Source organism: Lepus europaeus, chromosome 6 (genome assembly GCF_033115175.1).
Source record: "Lepus europaeus isolate LE1 chromosome 6, mLepTim1.pri, whole genome shotgun sequence".
Taxonomy (NCBI): Eukaryota; Metazoa; Chordata; class Mammalia; order Lagomorpha; family Leporidae; genus Lepus; species Lepus europaeus.
The window spans coordinates 92104396-92123275 of record NC_084832.1 but is presented as its reverse complement, the minus strand read 5'-3'; the positions used below and the strand labels follow the sequence as shown (position 1 = coordinate 92123275).

At 48.6% G+C, this 18880-nt stretch overlaps 1 pseudogene; it reads right to left on the bottom strand.

The window, feature by feature from the left end:
• Window positions 1-18024: 18024 nt before the first annotated feature.
• On the bottom strand, window positions 18025-18380 carry LOC133761770 (elongin-C-like; annotated as a pseudogene).
• Window positions 18381-18880: the final 500 nt, after the last annotated feature.

The following is an 18880-nucleotide window of genomic DNA, read 5'->3' as shown; positions in this document are numbered from 1 at the left end:
GACATAGGAGAAAATGATTGCATCTTTTGGTCAGGCAAAATTTGCATATGTGCCACACCAGAAACCTGATGCAGAAAACAAAATGATAAATTGGTTTTAGAAGTTCTGTTCTTCGAAACACACTATTATTAGAATGAAAAGAGAAACCTGCAAATTGGGGAAAATATTTATAAATCATCCAATAAAGAAGTTGCATTCAGACTAAGAATTCTCCAAACTGAATGATAAGAATATACCACTCGGTCACTTAGTTTTTCAGAAAGTGTGGGGAAAATATTTAACCACCCCAAAAGACATACCCAGTGCAGATAACCCCATGGAAAGCACCTCAGCATCATCAGCTATGAAAGTGAAAATGGATACAATTATCCATTGAGTGGATGATAGTTAAAAGATTGACCACAGCAAGTGTTGATGAAGGTGAAGAACAACTGAAACTCTCATATATTTCTGATGGGAATGTACAGCAGGATGATCACATTTCAAAGAGTTTTATGGATGTTTTAAAGACATCAATTTCTTTGAAAGGAAGAAATTCAGGAGAGAGAGAGAGAGGGAGGGAGGGAGAGGGAGAGAGACGGAGAGAAAGGGAGAGAGAGGGAGAGAGAGAGAGCGCGCTCTCTGAAGTCTGGACCAGGCTGAAGCCAGGAGCCAGGAACTCCATGCTGGTTCCCTTCATGGGTGGCAGGGCCCAAGCCCTTGGGCCATTCTCTGTTGCTTCCCAGGCACATTAGTAGGAAGTTGGATCAGAAGAAGAGAAACTACCATATAAGATGCTGGCCTCCCAAGCACAGCTTCACACCCTGTGCCTTAGCATGACCACATGCGCTGTATTTAAGTGCTTAATTCTGACAAGAAGAGATTGATATCAGCTTGGAGCTTTATTAATCAAAGAATCAGAGTAAGTCAAATATCATGAAAACACAGCTTTAAAAAGAACTTGCTGGCCGGTGCCATGGCTCAACAGGCTAATCCTCCTCCTTGAGGTGCCGGCACACAGGGTTCTAGTCCCGGTCGGGGCTCCGGATTCTGTCCCGGTTGCCCCTCTTCCAGGCCATCTCTCTGCTGTGGCCAGGGAGTGCAGTGGAGGATGGCCCAAGTGCTTGGGCCCTGCACCCCATGGGAGACCAGGAGAAGAACCTGGCTCCTGCCATCAGATCAGCGCAGTGTGCCGGCCGCGGCGCGAGCCAGCTGCGGCAGCCATTGGAGGGTAAACCAATGGCAAAAGGAAGACCTCTCTCTCTCTCTCTCTCTCTCTCACTGTCCACTCTGCCTGTCAAAAATTGAAAAAAGAGAACTTGCCTGGTCCTTGAAAGATTTTTAAAAGTGCAAGGGTAGGCATCTGGCCTAAGCACTTAAGACAGGTGTTGGGATGCCTGCACCCTGTGGAGTGCCTGAGTTTGAGTCCTGGTTCCACTCCCCATTACAGCTTCCTGCACAAGTGCACCCTGGGAGGCAGCAAAGGATGGCTCACGTAGTTGGGTCCCTGTCACCCACCTGGAATATCTGAACTGGGTTCCTGGCTCCTGGCTTCAGCCTGGCCAAGCTCCAGCAAGTATTGGCACTTGGGGAATGAACCAGTGATTTCTCTCTCTCTCTCTCTCTCTCTCTCAATCTCTATCTCTGAAATAGAAAAAAATTTTTTTAGCGATACAGTCTGTATATTTGTGGCTTATTTCCTACCTCTCTGGCTCGAACGGCCTGTGCTCGCTCAATCCGAGAGATGATGTCCTGTACGGAGGCTGGGATTTCAAGCATGGAGTCCGCTGGAACATCCTCAGCGCTCCTGGGGTTTCTTCTCATGGTGGGGGAATGATTGGCATTTTTTTCTAATTCAGATTCACCGTCTTTCTCACTTGACATTTTGATAAAAATGTGGAGAAATTTGGTGATTTTATTCTTTTTCACAGAATCTAGGCAAATACTAACAATGGTATCCACTAGGAAGCAAAGAAAATGGGTTTCCTGCTCCCACAGGCAGTGGCTAACCATTCTAGGAACTGATTGTTAACCATCACCTCCCAGTCCTGGTGATGTCATAGGAGACCCACTGTGACATCATTTGAAGTCTGTTATATCAAAGTTGAAAATCATTAAAAGACATTGAGCTTTAAAATAATTTACCTTGTCCTGAAAAAAATTTTTTTTAATTTTATTTATGTATGTGAAAGAGTTACACAGAGAGAGAAGGAGAGGTAGAGGGAGAGAGACTCTTCCATCCACTGGTTCACTACCCAAATGGTCAAAATGGCTGGCGCTGCATCGATCCAAAGCCAGAAGCCAGGAGCTTCTTCTGGATCTTCCACATGGGTCCAGGGGCCACCAAGGACCTGGGCCATCTTACTACTTTCCCAGGCTGTAGCAGAGAGCTGGATCAGAAGTGGAGCAGCCGGGACTCAAACCAGTGTCCATGTGGGATGCCAGGTCTGCATGCAGTGGATTTACCCATTATGCCACTGAACTAGCCTCTGTAAAGTTTTAAAAAATGTACAAGGGTGGGCATCTGGCGTAAGCACTTAAGACAGATGCTAAAAGCCTGCTTCCTGTAGAGTGTCTGAGTTTGAGTCCAGGCTCCACTCGTGTTACAGCTTCCTGCTCTGGAGCATCCTGGGAATTAACAAGTGATGGCTCAAGTAGTTGGGTCCCTGTCACCCACCTGGAATACCTGGACTGGGTTCCTGGCTCCTGGCTTCAGCCTGGCCAAGTTCTAGCTATTGTAGGCATTTGAGAAGTGAACCAGCCATCTCTGTTTCTTTCTCTCTCTCTCATTCTCTCTCCCTCTATCTCTTTCTCTCTTCTCTCTCCCTCTTTCTCTCTCTATTTCCTCCGTCCCATCTCTGAAATAGAAATAAATAGTTTTTTGAAAGGTATAGTCTGTATATTTGTGGTTCATTTCCTACCTCTGTGGCTCGAACAGCCTGTGCTCGCTCAATCCGAGAGATGATGTCCTGTACGGGGGCTGGGATTTCAAGCGTGGAGTCCGCTGGAACATCCTCAGCGCTCCTGGGGTTTCTTCTCATGGTGGGGGAATGATTGGCATTTTTTTCTAATTCAGATTCACCGTCTTTCTCACTTGACATTTTAATAAAAATGTGGAGAAATTTGGTGATTTTATTCTTTTTCACAGAATCTAGGCAAATACTAACAATGGTATCCACTAGGAAGCAAAGAAAATGGGTTTCCTGCTCCCACAGGCAGTGGCTAACCGTTCTAGGAACTGATTGTTAACCATCACCTCCCAGTCCTGGTGATGTCATAGGAGACCCACTGTGACATTCCCTACTGACTCACAGATTCTCTAAAGGGGGTTTTTCATATAGGCCAACTATTGTATATGCTGGGAGGGTAGCAAAGAATCGACACAAGGAACACTAAAAGAAGTAGGAGATGAGCCCTGCAGAAATGAGCTTACAATCCATGGTTAGAATTCAGGATACAGTGTATTAATTGTAAATCTGCTCTCTTCCTGGATTTTTTTTTAAATGCAGAGTTACAGATGGAGGGAGTGGTTCAAAGAGAGAGAAAGAGATAGATCCTACATCTGTAGGTTTACTCCCCAAATGGCCACAACAGTTAGGTTTGGGCCAAGGTGAAACTAGTAGACTGGAGCCTTCCCAAGGTCCCCCACATGGACAGAGGCTTAAGCAGTTGCGCAATCTCCCACTGCTTTCCCAGCAACATTAACAGCGAGCTGGATTGGAAACTGAGCCATTGAATCTCAGATTGGTGCCCATTGGGATGCTGGTTTCGCTGGCAGCATTTCAACACCCTACATCACATTGTCAGCCCCTCTTCTTGGGGTTTTTCTTAAATATTTTTAGGTCTGTTGTGAAAAATGACCATGCTGTATTTTCATAAAAGACTTAGTTTAGCCATAGTGCAGCCATGATACTAGGCCTCAGTAGCATGTAGGATAGAGGGATGCAAAACTCCAAAGTAGGCCAACTGCTGAGTTTGCTTTGCAAACTATGCACCACTTGTTACATTTGTAACCTTCAGCAATTCTGTAATCTGTAACCACTGAATGCCTATTATATGGTGCTGTCCTGTCTGATGTGCTGGAAGCTTTGCTATTATCAGGATGTAACTCCGCCCTCTCCCTGTGCTAGATCTGCCCAGCAACACTCATGCCATTACCCTACCCCTTCCTCTAGGCTCCATGGGGAGTTTAGATTGTACTCCCAACTGTTCAACCAGAGAGAAACTGGGGAGAAGAAAAGTAGATCTGTGTGTCTGGGATAAAAGAAGCTGTGTCTCAAAGGCAGGTGCCTTCTTCCACCTACTGGTCACAGCACTTGAGACCTGTTAGCAATAAATGCCTCACTGCTTCCTTCATGTTTCTCTGTCCATCCTTTGGTGGATAGGTGTTCTCAAAGGAGCTTATTTCCCACATCTCTAATGAATTAAGTGTATCAACTTCCTCAGCTGTCCCTTAACTTTTCTTAGATATAGTAACTTGGAAGATATTATCTGGATGAAGATGAATATTATAGTCTCTGCCCTTTTATCCACTGTTTCACTCTCTAAATGTCTGCAAGAGCTGGCACTGGACATCTGAGGCAATAGCTGGAAATTCAATATGGGTCTACCATGTAGCTGGTAGCAACCCAAGTACTTGGGCCAAGCCATCACCTGCCTCCCAGGATGCATGTTAGCAGAAAGCCGGAATCAGAAGTAGAGCCAGTACTGCAATCCAGACACTCCATTATGGGATGGTGTCTTAACCACTGCACCAAGTGCCCAGCTTAAGGGACTGTCATTTTTATTTTTTTGAGAAGAGAAGCGAAGATATTTTAGCAGTGGTTTAAAAAGCTCCCAGCATCAGGAGGCACTGAAGAGAAGAGACCAATCCCAGGGAGACCGGAAGTCTGGAGGAATGTATGAGGCTTCTATGGGTTGGTTTCCACAGGCCCAGGGGCTGAGGCTGATTGGTCCCTGCTGTGATGGCTGTTGTTGCTCAGCAGGGCATCTATGATCAGAGTTGAAAAAGAGGACATTGTTAGGAGAATGTTCTGTGCTTATGCTACCTGGAACTGGGCACATCAGGGCCCTCACTGTTAAGTACCACATCCTGATTCAACAATCTGAATGTGCAGGAAAGATGGTGGAGTGGGGTTCTAATCTGCTCTGTTGTTCCTGAGGGTGTTGGGTCCCTCTCAATACTGGGAGTGAAGTAGCAGGAATGGAGGGGAACAAGAGCAGGGAGGCATCTGTCCTGCAGGACAGAATTCCTGCACCTGGGGATCTGCCAGCAGCACTTAGCAAGATGGCAGGGTTGTCCAACCACCTAGACCTTCTGGGATGCTGCAATGCCTGGGCAATAGTGCCATGCTTGGGCCAGCCCCTGGGCCACCTGAAAAAAATCTCAGAGCCTAGAGTGTTTGCTGACTTTGTTGACCTCAGATCTGCCCTCCAAGGTGCTTGGCAGACAAGGTGGCCACCAGCCCAGGGCACTTCCTGGCCCCAAGGCCTACCCACCCCCCAAATCTGGTGCTTGGCCCAGGCTTAATTGTGCCATGTACTTCTGTGTGGTTGGGGCTGAGGGGAGAAGGGCGTCCATGCATCCGGCTTTGCCCAGAAGCTGAAAGTCTCCGAGACCAACCTTAAGGCTATTCCTCCAAGGCTGACAGGAAGTGGCTAGAAACCACAGACTTGGCCAGAAATATGGACCTGCTCAGGCCAAAGCTCCTGAACTGGGTTGATTTCAAAGAGAGCAATGTCTGAGCGCTGCTGGCCACACTGCCCATGGCACTGTGGGACAGGTAAGCTGTTGGACACAGGGATGCCAGAGCTGGTGAAGAAGCAGTACCACCACGCCTTGCTGGTGCTGCACCCAGACTTGGCCATGGGGCAGCCACACACACTGCTCCCCAAGAAGGCTCTCCCAGAGCTGAGCGATGCCTGCCATGGTGGGAATGGTCTTTTCTGGGCCTGTCACCACTCATGCTCTAACATTTCACTGCCATTTGTGGTCCCTGAGGAGGTGTTATGCTGCAAGCTTTTTCTTACAGCTTCAGGAGAAGTTGGGCCATGACTACCTGACTGGCCAAGGGTGAGCAGACATGGTGGTGTGAGCACACCTGGCAGTCCCCCCAGAGGGCCACTTAAATGCAGGGCAGGTGTCCTCTATCATCCCCAGGTCCTGTCAGGCAGTAGCTTCTCCCTGCTCCATGCAGTGTCCTGGTCTACAACTACTTATACCTGGTGTTGGTATCTGCTCATTCTTGGTCTAAGTTTTTAGGGCCCAAACATCCTTGAAGAGTTTCTCGGCTTACCCCGTGGGTGTTGATCAGCAAGGAAAGACCCAAGAACAATGATGCTGAGTTACGTTCAGAGTCTCACTGTAGCCACACCACCTCCTAGCACTTGTCTCCGTGTGGAACTGGAAGAACACTCAAGGGGCTGTGCTTTATCAGTGATGATAATAAAAAAGCTTGCAATCTTGGCTGTTTTCCAGTGATGAGAGAGAAGTTCATCCTTATCTTCATGACTGATTTGCTCTTCGTGAGGTGGCGCTGGGAGAATAACTTTTAGAGTCAGCCAGGCATAGATAATGATCACTCAATACCTTTCTCTGTGATGTATTTTAAATAATTGTGATGATCCCAATCTGAAGTCAGAGTGAGAGGTCAGTTAGTTGCATTCTGTGATCATATCTGTCCTGGCATCAGCATTTCATGATAACAAAAGGTCACCTTGGAAGTAAGTGTGGACCCTTGTAGCACTCTAAATTTTCCACCTAGAACGTGTCCAGTATGTCCTGATGGGACCGTGTTCCATGCAGTCCTGTTCTCTGCAGAGTCACCTTGGGTAGCTCAATCCTGGATCTCTCTGCACGCTTGAAATGAGGAGCCTTGGGTCCTCTGGGACTGACCAGTCCGTGAGCCACACTTGAGGTTTCTCACCTTGTGAATTTATGAAGAAATACCCTCCTCTCACTTCTGCTGATCAGGACCCTAACTTATTTCAAAGTTCATATCAAGGACCTCACAGCTCCCTTTGCTGCTCCTACAGAAATCTGTAAACCTCTAGATCCCTGTCATTTGTACAAGCAATGTCTTGCCTTTTCTTACAATCACAGGTACCGTCAGGTCTGTTTATCCTAACTCATTCTGTTTCAAACTCTCTGCACAGTGCTTGAATAAAATATAGCAAGGGAGTCATTAATGGAACTTGCTAGAGAAAGAGTGCTCAACACCCACAACAATCTGAGGTCTCTGACTTAATTTTTTAAAGTTTTTTTGTTTGTTTGTTTATTTGAAAGGCAGAGTTACAGGAGAGAGGGGGAGACAGAGAAAGAGCTCTTCCATTCATTGGTTCACTCCCCAAGTGGCCACAATGGCTAGGGCTGGGCCAGGCTGAGGCCAGGAGCCAGGAGATTCCTTTGGGAATCTCACATGGGTGCAGAGAACCAAGCACTTGGGCCATTTTCCACTGCTTTCCCAGGTACATTAGCAGGGAGTTAGATTGAAGTGGAGCAGCTGGGACTCGAAGCTGGCAGGAGGAAGGAACTCACCACCATCAGAGCACAAACAGAATAAAAGATATAAAAATAAGAGAATCAATGAAAAAAAATTGTTCTTTGAAAAGATCAACAAAATTGACAAACTTTTGACTAGATGGACTAAGGAAAAACAAAAGAAGATTCAAATTCCTGAAATCAGAATGAAGATAAGTTTTTGACCCACTGTTTAAGATGCTCTTTGGGACTCATGGAATCCATATTGCAGTGTCTGGGTTCCAATCTTGGCTCCACTTTTGATTCTGCCTTCTTCCTCATGTGAATCTGGGGAGGCAGCAGATAATGGTTTTCCAGTGTTAAGACCCTGCGCCTTACATAGAAGACATGGGTTTAGTTTCTGTGTCCTGGTTTTGGTCTGGCCCAGCCCTGGCCATTGTAGATATTTGGGGAGTGAACCAGCAAATAGGAGATATCTCTTTGTCTGACTTTTTTCTGCCTTTTCCATTCTCACAAATCAGAATAAAATTGTGGGCAACCTACCAGTTACACAGAAGTAAAAAGGAGTACTGTTACCAATTGCATGCCCAGAAATTGCATAACCTATGTGAAATCAACAAATTCCTAGAATGACAAAGCCAAGACTAAATCATGAGGAAATTGAAAATCTGAATATAACTGTAATTAAAGGAGATTGAGAGCCCAGCGATTAACATTTGCCTGTATGGTCAAATGATTCTCAACAAAGGGCCCAAGATCAAGTGGGGAAAGACAGTCTTTTTAATAAAAGGCAGCTGGGATAACTAGACAAGCATGTGCACAACAATGCTGGAACTCTACCTAACACCAAATAAAAAATTAAGAAGTGGACCAAATACCTCAATGTGGGATCTGAAACTGAAACTTCACAGCATTGCATTTGGAAATGATTTCTAGGTTTCAACACCAAAGACATGGACAATCAAAGTTAAAATCAGTTTCATGAGACTTAGAGGGTTTTATGCATCAAAAAATACTTATTAACTGAGCAAAGAGGCAACCTACAAAATGAGAGAAAATATTTGCAAGTCAGAATGTGAAGAGGGATTATTTTCAGAATACAAAGATAACTCCTAAAACTCAGCAACAAAATATCTAACTTCTCCATAGAAGATACACAGTTGTCCGACAGGCACATGAAGAAATGCCCAGCACCACAAAGCATTAGGGAAATGCAAACCCAAACCACAGTGAGAATGCACGTCGCACCTACTCTCAAGGAATACAGAAAATAACAAGAGCTAGAGGGGATGTATTGAAACAGAACCCTGGCTAGGTGAAGGGTTCCCCTCCTAGGAGTGTGCTGTTCATGCACCACTGCATCACAGGGGACATGCCAGGGCCATAGGCAGCCCCCTCCTCATCACCAGCACCACAACTGTGCTCTCAGGCCGGTCACTGTCTTGAAACACGTATGTGACTGGATCAAGGAACTGCTGAGCAAGCATGCGGTGGGATGGGGAGAGGAGGCAGAATGTTGGGAGCTGATCTCAAGGGTCTCACAGCAGGCCAGAACCAATGTCCTGGGGCCATGGCTTGGCCTGTCCCCAGGGAACAACATGAGGTGACTTAGCCAAGGTGGCCACAACAATGTGCATGGGAGGTCATGCCTGTCCATGGTCTTTCTGACATCGCCACCCACATGGTTTGCAGCCTCAAATGTCCTCCCAGTGTCCATCCACAAAATGCTGTGAGCTGCATGGGATGACCACAGCCCTTCTCACACAATTACCTTGAGAAGTCGAGGTGAGTCTCGCACAAGGTGACCCCCCAAAGTCCCAGTGTGTGATGCTGTTGAACAGGTACTGCCTTTGGTAGACAGGCTTGGGCTGGAGTCCAGAGGCCACCTCAGCCCCTGCCCAGGGTAAGGCAGAGTCAGGGAGCTCAGCACCCTGAGCTCTGGTGAGCGAGGGGAAGTAAGACATGTCTTTAATGAAACCGTCTCATGCATCTGCATACAGTCATCTCAGTGCCAGGTCAAGCCTGTCTTTCCCCCATCCACAGAGAAGCTGATGGAGTTGCTCACCCTGAGCAGGGCCACTAGGCCTGCTGCCCACCATGGTGAACATAGCCCAAACCCTGCGTGCTCAGATGTAGGACTGTGCTTCACAGTGCTGGCATACAGTAGGTACTCAATGCATGCTGGAGGTGTATGAGGGAAGGGACAGCTGAGGGGCAGATGGAGCCTTTGGCAGAAAACCAGGCAGCCAGCAGGAGGCCTTCTGAGAATGGCCAGGAGCTCCTCCCCCTGAGCCTCCATGCCAAGATGGGGTTTGAGTGTGGTCAAGGGGAAGGTACATTGACTCACTCCATATTTGCAAGTACATGGCTTAGAGAAGGTGGGGTCATGCCACTCTCAGCGGGTTGTGGTAGACTGGGCCTGGAATCTGGGGTAGAGAGGCCACAGTGGGGTCCTTTTCTGGATCTGTTTCCCTCTGACTCAGGTCACCCTGCCACCCCGGACTTCTGCCCACCTGTCTGTGCCTCTCTTGTTCCTTTAGTGTTGCAGCTCCTGTGGACCTGTCCTTGTCTCAGCCAGCCCAGCCACTGGGCATCTTGGGGCATCCAGGGGAACCAACCAATCTTGTGTCTCTCTGTGTGAGCAGTGGCAGGAGTTCCAGATGGGACAAGGTTTCATCTCCATAGCAGTGCCCCAGGAAGCACTGGAGTCAGTGAATGGGATGAGGATCCAGTACTCAGTATTCAGCCGGACTCAAGGAAGGAGACCCAGAGGCCCAGCATGGAGGGAGTACAGCCATGGCCACGAGGGTACTCCCCCAGCAGTGCAGGGCTGTGTGTGCAGGAAGAAGCAGGCTTGCCCTGCATGGCTCCAGAGCTGGACATTTCCCATCCACCAAGTGCTGGGGCTGTAGGGGCGGTCCATAGGGATTCAGGCCTGGTTGGATAACTAGTTGTACAGCCTTTGAGATGGTCTGCAGGAGGCTGGGCCCCCAGCAGGGGTAGTGCCTCATTGGGTGGGTCTTCACCACCTCAAGGCACAGAGATTGTGCAGACCCACAGGCTGCAGGGACGAATCACAGACTCTTGGTGCTGGAGTATTGTTCAGCTCCCTGCTGTTGCGGATGAGGACATGCAGGCCAAACGGAATCACTATGAGAGCATGGAGACAGCATGGGCCTGAGCCTCCCACAGTTGCAAAGGTGTGGTCTGCACTGGAGAGGCAGGGGAGGGACCAGAGAGCCAGGTGAGAGGGAGAACAGATTTGAGCATGCAGGGACTTGTTGTGGGAAAGAATATGAAGCTGGAAGAGGATCCGTTTCCTGCTACCAGGCAGCCCACTGGGTTGGAATACAGGGACTGATGCTGGGGGCCCGGGGCCTGTGGCCCTGGGCCTTTGGTCCGATATCACCATTGCAGCTAGGGGCTGTTCTCAAGCAGTCCTGGAAGCATTTGGGGAAGGCACACTAATGGCCTGGTCTTATCTGGGAGGCCCATGCTTGGGCATCAAGCCCACGAGTCTCCTTCCCCACACAGGAGCAGCCCAGCCCTTGGGGGCCCACCCATGTGAATATCTCTCCTTCATGGCCTTCTGTACCCTAAGCAGGACTTGGGCCTCTGGAACACCCTGGGTACAGGGACAGGTTCCACAGGATGCTATGGGCCCTGCACTCTCTGTTTTGCTTTTCTTAGAAACACACAGCTCTTCCCACGGAGACTCCCCCAGTGCTTACCCTGCAGGAAGGGGCTGAGCAGGTCTGCTGTGGAGGGACAAACCCAAAGGTGCCATGGGGCCAAACTGGACCAGGTGGACCCTGGAACTCACTGGGAAGAGCTGTTCTGGCCCCAGAGTGCTCAGAACCTCCTATGAAGATGCAGCATGAAGTGCCAGGGTGGAGAAATGGAGGGACTTCCCCAGGCTTCAACTCCACTGCGATCACCCAGGAGGGATGGGCAGAACTGGAGCACTGGCCTCCGACGGCAGCCCCTTCCCGGGGCCCACGGCCTCTGCCAGGGCCCGAGCCCTCTCTGGTGTTCATCTAGTCTGCATCTGCTGTTCTCTGCACTTGTGCTGCTGGTCCGCGAGGCTCAGTAACCATGCAGCCACATGGAGAACGAGTGCATAAAAGTCCTCAGGTGGCACACACAGGAGTTGGGCTGCCCTAGGGACCAGCTCCGGTGGGAGCTGGAGCAAGGAACCACTTCTGTTCTGCTCAGAGAGAAGGGCGACACACTGGAGCCAGAGGCCTGGGAGCCCTTGGCTTCTACACTGCACCCAGGCTCCAGTGACAATGGCTGGGAGATCTCCCTTGCTTGTGAACGTTGGATTTCACCCCTGCCAAGCTTCCTGAGAGCCGCTTGCCAGTGCCACATGTGCAGTGACGCCTGCCCGCACACACGTCCACACGCACGCGCAGTGTTCAAACTACTAGAAGGACCAGGCTGTTGGTTGAGGGGCCTGGAGGGCGGTGGGGAGTGAGTTTATCCAGTGTCTTCAGGAGGCCCAGGAACCATGAACTCTAGCAGGTGGTGCAGAGTTGGGGCCAAATGGAGGGCAGTATGGTCAGTATGGATGGAGAAGTGGTGTTCTGGCTTAAAAAGGTCCACCTGCGTACCCGTACGACCCTGTCCCCTCCATCACAGCAGCCCGACTGTGCCCACTTCACCAGCCTGGCTGTTAGGCCAGAAGCACCTTCAGGGAGCTGTGGGGGTAGGCAATGGACATGACAACGACCGGGCGGCACAGTGGGCACAAGGGCATAGAGAGGGGGACAGGGACAATGATATGAACCAGGAGATGGTAGCCAGGCTCCTGTTCCCCAGCCTGGGTACCCTGGAAGCCCTTCGCCAAGGCAACTGGGCCACGATCCTGGCTGTGGATCTGAGACCCAGAAGCGTGCTCTGGAGGTGATGGAGGACATGGCAACTGGAACGGGGCTGCGATGTGGAGACAAATTCTGTGGAGGGGAAGATGGGGCAATGCCATGGTAAGGTCTACCTCCCCCCAGGACACCCAAGTGGCCAATGTCTCTCCACTATGGCCACACCCCTCCATACCCTCCAACCTCCTACTCCTCCCAGTATCTTGAACAGTGTTTAGAAGTCCAGGAGCACGTATCATTGGTGGTAATGGCAACTGGGCGGCTGTTTGTGGACATGTACCATAGAGAGGAGTATGAGAACAATTGTGTGAGCAGGTCTGTGCCTAGACCTGAGGACCACCCCCCCCCCCAGGCACCCTGTCCCCTCTGCCACCTCCACTTGCTCGCCTACCCCTGCCAGCCTGACCGTGGCCCATCTGATAGCCCTGAAGTGGTTTGGAGACCCAGGGGCCCTTGGCAAGAGGCAGCAGGGATGCTGTGGAAAGTAGGATTTGAGTGGAGTCATGGCTGGACAGGGTCATCAGTAATGGCTGATGGTAACGAAGCCAGGGTTACACTTGGGCACCCCTGCCACCCTTGCCCCTGCTGCCGTCTCCACTCCTGCCTGAGAACTCCCTCTCCAACATCCCAGCACGGGGACATATGTCAGCACCCAAGACAGGCAGGCAGGAGGCAGGACAGGGCTGGTAGCACAGGAGCCGTGAGTAACTGAGGGCCTTCTGCTCCAGCAAGTTGGCAGCTGTTGTGGGGAGGCCCAGCATTTCCTGCAGGGGCAGCCAGTTGCTTCTACTCTGCTGAGCTTCACTGCCTGTCTCTACTCACACCCACCGCACACACCCTCTACCATCCCAGTCAGACCCCACCCCCTCTAATAGCCAGTTTTTCCAATGCACAGATGCAGGGACAGGCAGACAGCCAGGCAGGCAGATGGCAGGCTGTTTGGGCTGACTGCTGAGTGGCCAGGTGGAGCACAGACCTCAGGTAAGTGTGCTGCTGGCTGGCACAATGGGCTATAACAGGGTACACAAGACAGGGCATCTAGGTGTGGGAGATGAGGGAGTAAGAACCAGACCACTGATGTCTGTCCTCTCCTACTTCTGCCAGCCCAGTAACAAACTGCCTGCCAACTCTTGTGGACCGTGCTGGAACAGACCATAGTGGTGTGGAGTGAGGACATTGGGGCCTGTGCTGTAGCACTCCTAGCACTCCTCCTCCCCATGGCTGATGTGTTAGCATCACCTTGGAGTCTTGTGCCTGGAGCAACACAAGTGTGAAGAGCAGCAGGTAAAGACTGACCTGACCCAATATGCACAGGGAAAGAGCTCAGAACCTGGAAGGCAGAAGCACTGGGGATGGAGAAGCCACCAGGGCCCAGTTTCTGCTGCCAATCATTATCCTCAGTGACTCTTTGTGTTCCTTGGTGGAAATCAAATGGCAGGTGTGAGTTGACTGGCTCAAGACAAACTTTGTCTTAGAGAATACTACTGAGCGAATGTGCCGTGCATTCCCTCTTTGGATCCCAGGAGAGGTACATGTTGACCTTGTTAAGTAAATGCTGAGCGTTGTTTGAGTGACCATCCTTGTCTCTTCAGTGCTGTAGTTACATGGTAGATGTATGTTGGCCTTGTTTAGCATCTACTAGCTGTTTACCATCATGATTTTTTTCTGCCCATTCATTGATTTGGTCACATGACACACACAGGTTGGTTTTCTTAGGAACCACTTGCCATTGTGCTCAGGAACTTTGCCTTTGTATTCCTTGTTTGGGTCACATGATATAAGTGTGTTGAGCTTGTTTAGCAGGCATGTGTTATTGCAAGTGACTGCGCTTGTCACTCCCTAATCAGGCCTTGTAGGCATATGTTGTCCTTGTTGAGGAACCACTGACCATTTCCTGAGTGACCCGGCCTGTGTTTTTCCTCCTGGGCTCCCTCAGTAGATGTGTGCTGACCTTGTGTCCTCACTTCATACACACAGCAGTTGTTGACCTGTTTGGGATCCACTGACTGTTGATGTGAGTGACTCTGCCTGTGTATTCCCTGATCTGGTTACCCTGTAGGCTTGTGTTGACCTTGTTTCTGAATGCCTGGCTGTTGTCTCTGGGTACTGTGTCCTTCTGTTCCCTAGTCAGGTTACATGGGAGGTGGTGTATGCTGTCATGTTTTGAAACCCCTAAATAATGCCTCCAATGTGAGAAGAGCCCTCTCCCCACTGAAGAAATGGTGGAGGACAGGGTCCATGCCCATTGCATGTATGTGCAGTGCCCATTTCTGAGTCATGTAGTGCTCACTTCCAGGCAGCCAGCCAGACCTTACATCCCTGGCCTGGTTTCCCTGCCCTCTCTGGGCTGTAGTAAAGGGAGAAATGCAAGTGGTGCTCAGGGTGAGAAAGGGTGGCTCTGTGTGCTGAGATGCTGTGCACGCCCTGCCAGTTGGCACCGCACCTGCAGCACGTCCTTTCCTTCCAGAGCCCTGTGCTGTCCTGGCTGCTTTTCAGCACCCTGCTCCTTCTGCTCCTCCAATGTCCTCCATACCAAACTGACCTCAGTCCTGCTGCTCAGGTCCGCTGGGATGTGGCTGGTAGGGGCCCTCATGCACTGGGTCTGCAGTTCTCACATGACTTTGGTGAGTTTGGGGAGGTCTACTGGGCACTGCACCACAGCACCAAGACCTGCCATCCCCAGCCAGCCTGCCTCCAGCCACAGCTCCTTTGCATGCCTGGTATGGAGCCTGTGTCTTGGAGCAAATGGTAGAGATCTGCTGTCCATTTGGGGTAGGTGGAGGCAGGCTGGGCAGTAGCCCCAGAAAGCCTGGGACTAGCGTGAGTAGTTCTATTTCTGCAGAACAGTGCTCTGGCCTGGATCCCTTTTCACAGTCAAGTTCCAGGCATAACTCCCAGCTCTGCCTCCTTAGCTGGGCACAGGATGTAAAAGCTGTTGTGTAAAAGTCACTTTTCCTCTGTGTGCTTTGGTGTCCTGGTCTTTAAATTCTGTGGTCTCTAGGGCAGCTACTCTCCATGGCCCACCATGGTTCAAGTCCCAGGAGGGGAGGGGCACCTGGATGCGTGGCCTGTAGGACCCCAGGACAGCTCAGGGCCAACACTTAAGAAGCACTTTTGACCAGCTTGGGATTGGGTAGGGCTTTGTGCCACCAGTGTTTTTCTGGGTGTTGTGAAAGTGGATCCCGGCCTCAGGCATCCCCACCCCCAAAGCGTAGACATTCACAGTGATATTTAGTCATGTGGGAATGGTCACTCAGCCTGCTCTCTCTCATTTCAGCCCATTACCATGCCAGCACTGTGGGATTCCTGGCTGCCATAAATTGCATTAGTTGACTGTGGTATTTCTCAGCCTTCCTTGCATCCCGAACTCAGTCTGTTCCATTCACTCACCAAGCAACTCACTTGTTACTTGAATACAAGAACTCCTGGCAGAATGCCTGTATTTAAGAACCACATGTGCCTTCAGAGGGTCAGCCATGTGGCTGAATTTCTCCCAGTTCTGGTCCTGTGGATTCAGGGCCAGGGGTGGAACGGAAATGAAAGGCAAGGCAGTGTGAGTAGGTTCATCAAGACCTGGCCAACCTCCATCTCTCCAAGTGGACTAACTTTTTCTTTGACCTTTCTATTCTGTGGTGAAGCCTGTAGACTTTTTATTTTTATTATTGTATTTTCAGTTCTAAAGTTTCCATTCGGTTTTTATTTTTATACTTGTTTTGTTTCTTCCTGTTTCTTTGTTGAGCTTTCCATTTTTTTCATTTGTTTCAAGTGTGCTTGGAACTGTTCATTCAAGCATTTTTATCACAGCTGCTTTTAAATCTTTGTTCAATACTTCCAGCATGTCTGCCATCCAAGTTTTGGTTTCTGTTTGATTCTTTTTTTCACTCTCTTTGATGTATTCCTGGTTCTTTGCATAATGAATTATTTTCTATTTAAACCTATACATGTTTTATTCTTTTGATAATCTACATCTGATTTGCATGTTACATTTAACTGTTTTTTTGTGTGTGTTTTTTTTGTTTTGTTTTTTGTTTTTTTTCCTGATACTGCTTCAGTGGTGGTGGAGGAGGCACTGTCTCATTACATCCAGGGGAGGTAGAGACCCAGGTTCCCCACTTAGCCTCTTTTGGCACTCATGTTAGGAGGGAGCTCCTCATTGATTTTGGGAGGGGACAGGAGTCCCACCTTCCCTTGTGTCTCCATTGAGCATGCAGTAGTGAGTGGTGGCCATTGTCAGTCTTCAGGATGATGTCTTAGTGTCGCATCTGGCTTCTTGGACACCATTGAGCAAGGGTCACTAGGCCTTAGGTTTTTAGTTGCACTTAGTTGTAACAGTAGGGAATGGTATATCTAACCCATTTACTGTGTGTGTGTGTGTGTGTGTGAGAGAGATTGAGACTTGCATATTACTTGATAGGAGTAAATATTCAGCTTAGTGGGTTAAATTATAGTTATTTAATTTTTAATTTATTAAATTATAAAAGTTATTTATTTGGCCAGCTCCACAGCTCACTAGGCTAATCCTCCACCTGCGGTGCCAGTACTCTGGGTTCTAGTCCTGGTTGGGGCGCCAGTTCTGTCCCAGTTGCTCCTCTTCCAGTCCAGCTCTCTGCTGTGGCCCGGGAAGGTAGTGGAGGATGGCCCAAGTGCTTGGGTCCTGCACTGCATGGGAGACCAGGAGGAAGCACCTGGCTCCTGGCTTCGGATCGGCGCAGTGTGCCAGCCGTAGAGGCCACTTGGGGTGTGAACCAATGGAAGGAAGACCTTTTTCTCTGCCTCTCTCTCTCTCTCTCACTGTCTAACTCTGCTTGTCAAAAAAAAAAAAGTTATTTATTAGAAATGCAGTTCCAGAGAGATGGAAAGAGGAAGAGATCGGACATCTGTTGGTTCACTCCCCAAATAGCCACAATGACCAGGGCTGGATCAGATAGAATCCAGGAACCAGGAGCTTCCTCTGGGTCTCACACAGAGGTGGCAGGACACCAAGTACTTGCACCATCTTCCTCTGCTTTCCCAGGCACATTAGTAGGGAATGGGATTGGAAGTGGAACAGCTTGAACTCAAACAGGCACCCATGTTTGATGCTGACATCACTGGCAGCAAGCTTAACCTGCTAATGCAGCCCCAGTTTCAATTGGTATCTTAATTGATAACTTATTGATATCTTAGTCCCTTTTTTCTGCTGAACATGAGCACAGGAATTAAGTGAAAGACCTAACTAGCAGATCCAGGTCTGAATGATCAAGTCATCCCATGAATAATTTGTTTTTTCTACCTCATTATAATGATTTTCTTTGGATTAGGATTCTGCCTGGCTTCAGCTTAGCTATATCTAAACTTCTCTTTACTGTGGTCTGTTTATTAAAATGCAGCTGTTTAAAAGTGTTTAAAAGAGAGGAAGTGATTTTGAAATTACATAGTATTGTCATCTGTAGCCTACAGTTTACTCTTTAAAACCCATCTATGAATTGGCATATCTGTTTCTGTTTATGAAAATGTCCTTAATTTCTTGATGTAGCAAACTATTTTCAATTCCGATTGCTATGGAAAATAACAGAAGATAATCTGCTTTGTAATGAGCTTCATAGTGCAATTGCATACAGACAACATGCTATATATGAAAAATTACTAACTGAACTACAGGTATTAAATACTAAAAAATTAACAGTTTATTATAATTTATTTTATTTAACAATCTAGGAAGTTTGCAGCCATCAGTATTTCCATTGCAACTGATTTCAGGTGCAATTGGGAATTGGAAATCTCAGTGGAGCAGTTAGTGTAGTGAACCTTGTAGGTAAAATACATGCATGATGCTATTGATATCACATGTGCAGGGATCTCTCTAAAATTGACCTCATTGGTTTCATTTTCAGCTAATTGACCAGGGCCACTCAACATGTCTGTAATTGTTACTGATGTTAGTACATATTCTTGTCATGTTCTCTTTTTACAATAAATTCATGACTATCACAAGATACCAACATGACATACATGGTGTCAGTGCCTTCACAACCACTATGGGTTTTCTCCTCTCCATCCATTATGTTCTTATGAAATTCTACTTTGCTTCCTCAGAAACTTTAGTAGTCCCCCCAACTCAGGTTCCAGGGCAATCAAAGAAATTACTTCCATCAGGTCGCAGCCACATTCTGCGATGCTTGGGAGAGTTGATGATTCTGTTTCTCACCAGGCAAAGCACCCAACAGTGTGCTTTGTTGAAGTCTCTCTTCCCAAGGGGGCTAATCACTTGGTGATACCTTGGCTGACTTCACAACCTTCTGGTCACTGTGGGTCATTGAAAGTTCACCATTGAAAATTCCAGGTATGTAACTGAAAGCTTTACCTGCTTCTCTTACTGGCCAGATAGATGTGTGTCTCTGGGGATGTGAAATGGAAAATGGTAGATTTGTTAGTTTTTTCTATTTTTTTATTCCTATTCCTCCCCTTGTGGCATGCATGGCAGGAGGAGGTACACTCTCTTGGATATTTCTTGCCTGTTCTCTTTCAGGCTTCAGTGACTCTGCTGTGTCAAGATGAGTAG